The 2,678-nt window shown below is 42.2% G+C and overlaps 1 protein-coding gene across 4 annotated transcripts in view; it reads left to right on the top strand.

Annotated features, from left to right (window-relative positions):
* The window catches only part of Hhat (hedgehog acyltransferase), a 381,668-nt gene that overhangs the window by 43,422 nt on the left and 335,568 nt on the right, over positions 1-2,678 (top strand). The window lies entirely within an intron of this gene.

The following is a 2,678-nucleotide window of genomic DNA, read 5'->3' on the forward strand; positions in this document are numbered from 1 at the left end:
ATTATTTGTTGAAAAATAAAAAAAATAAACTAAAAAAAAAAAAAAGGAATTAGATATGGTCTCAAGGTAAGTAATAGGCAATGCCATTTAGGGAGTAGATACACAAAAATGTGTAGTGCTTCTCTTGGTTTTTTTTTTTTTTTGCCATATGTTGGATATGAGGATAAAGAAAACAGTAAATATATTTTCCTCTCTCCTAATTTTCTCCATAGGAGGGAAAAAGATAATGAAAAGTATAGACTGGTAAGCAACAAAGGTGATCTCCTGTCACATTTTCCGTACATAAGTGCATTTGTGAATGTGTACCATGTAAATACTGCCTTCTTCATCCAGGTTTTGAATGCTCACTGGAAATGACACAGCTGTTTTCTTCCATTTCATTTTCTTTTACTTAGTAGACTTACTTCAGAATAAGGTACTTAAACGTGAATTATGTTTGCATTGTTTCCATTATGAAGCTGGGGCTAGATTCTAGCGAGAAGAAACATTTTTCTACAGTGTGTTAATCAGTGATTCATTGCAGACAATCGAATTCACTCCGGTCAATTTAAAAAGAAACAAAATTATTGCAGGGATAACTAAAGGTCTGTAGAAGCAACAAAAAGTGAGTGTCCAGAGTCTTTTGGACCGTAGGGTCTCCAGCATGCCTGCTGCAGAGCAGCCAGAGCGCCTCAGCCACTATTTTTTCAGAACATTATGTTCTTCCACCTTCAAAATCACAGTGTGTGCGAGGCCATTTGCTGATGTGCTAGCTGCAAGGAATTCTGGGGCATGTAGTTTTCGATCTCCCAGCCGCTACTGTAGCAGGCCTGGAGTAATCCTGACTGAGCCCATCTGTGTCTGCCCTACAGAGCAGGTGTTTCATTTTGGGGAGAAGGTCAAAATGATTGCTTTCCCATGGTATTTTAGAGATGGCAGCCTTTCTGAAGAAAGATACTTCCTTTTGTTAACTATGGATTCACTTTTTAGTCTCGTCTCTAGAACTTTTTCTTTCTTTTAATTGGAGTTGGGGAGCCCAAACAGCTCAAATCTCTCCTGCTTCATACATGGGTTCCTCCAGCTGTTTCAGGATATACACCTTGAAAATGCTTATTTTTGTGTTTTTGATCAAAACAGAGTTTGTTATTTATTTATATATTTACCTAACAAACAGATACATAATATGTAATAAATGTCAGGCATCATTCTAAGCGTTTTCTGTGTTTTATTCTTATAATCAAATCATGAAAGAGATCTTCTATTTTAACAGTGTTGCATGTTGTCAGTGTCTCTAGAGTGAGTAACTGATATATCAGAGAGTAGGCCTTGGGTGGGTGAAGGTGACGTGCAGGTCACACCGTCTACCACATACTCCACGGGTTTATGTTCTCTTGGCATCCCAGGGCAGGCACCAGGTCTTCTGCCTTTTGTATCCCTTCTTCCTCTTTTCCAAAAGACTGCATTTATACCAAGTTCTTAAACATGATTTGTCCCATTGCAGTCATTCAACTTTTTCATAAGCTTTTATGTGCATCTAGCGTGTGCTGGTTTATTAGGAGAGACAATGCTAAGAATATAAGTAGACGCTGTTGGGCTCACTGTCTAGCGAAGAGGCTGGTCCACAACCTGTAAATAAAGAGCAATGTACAAGCTCCTGACTGAACTTAAATGCAACATATTGTGGGATCAGAGGTAAGGAGCCTGGCTCTGAACTGAGAGCAGACAGCAGCAAAGTGCATGTTTGCCTAAGCCTTGACCTGACAGTAACATGATGTTTGAGTGATAGGACTTTATGATAGTGGGAGCAAAACATGGGGAGACCCAGCTTAATGGGACCAGTGTGGTTGCAAGGGGAGATGAAGGGGAAAGTTTCGGTAAGACATGAAGGGGTAGATAGGGCCAGATTCTGAAGAACTGCAGTGTGTCCCAGGGGAAATGCTTCTCTGGAATGCTAAGGGATAAGCACAGAGGGTATTAATGGAGGGTGACGTGATCAGATGAGGTCTTAAAATACTCTTGTGCTGTGTAGAGGGGACTGACTGAAAGAAGGGAGACTGGCTGGGTAGAGAATAGACCCCCAGGGGCACAGTAGGTCCAGCACAGAGCATAGGGAGGACCAAGATATGCAGTGTTTCCTGGGAAACAAGTGATGTGCTGCTTGTGAGACTCTCCTGTGGCCTTCACTGGACCCACTCCACTTGCAGATGTGGGCTGAGCCAATTATCCATGTGTGCCCCTTGTGTCATACAAGAGCGCTCTTGACTTCTGCTCGTGAGGTGCACTGTGGGTCTGGGCGATCTGGCTTGATGAGCCAAGCCATGTGCTTGGGGTAACTGGTCAGTGGTGAAAGTGTCTCTCCTTCTCTTGGGGAAGCTTGCTGGGAGCTTTGGTGTTTTGCTTGGCACTTGCAATTCGGCACTATGAACCTCGTCCTTTGCATCATGTATTTGTTCTGTTCAGTTGAAAAGTAGGCTTCAGCCTGTGGTTCATACTGGAGTTGTCTGGGGAGTGCTAGAGAAAGCACAGAAGCAGGCTCTAGCTGTCCTTCTGTGATGAGCATGCAGGATCCCAGCTGAGTGGCCAGGAGTGAGAGGATCTGGTCAGCTTTTCTTTTCTTTTCTTTTCTTTTCTTTTCTTTTCTTTTCTTTTCTTTTCTTTTCTTTTCTTTTCTTTTCTTTCTTTTCTCTTCTCTTCTCTTC

The sequence above is a fragment of the Octodon degus genome, unplaced genomic scaffold (assembly GCF_000260255.1).
Source record: "Octodon degus isolate 3935 unplaced genomic scaffold, OctDeg1.0 scaffold00131, whole genome shotgun sequence".
NCBI classification, from domain to species: Eukaryota; Metazoa; Chordata; class Mammalia; order Rodentia; family Octodontidae; genus Octodon; species Octodon degus.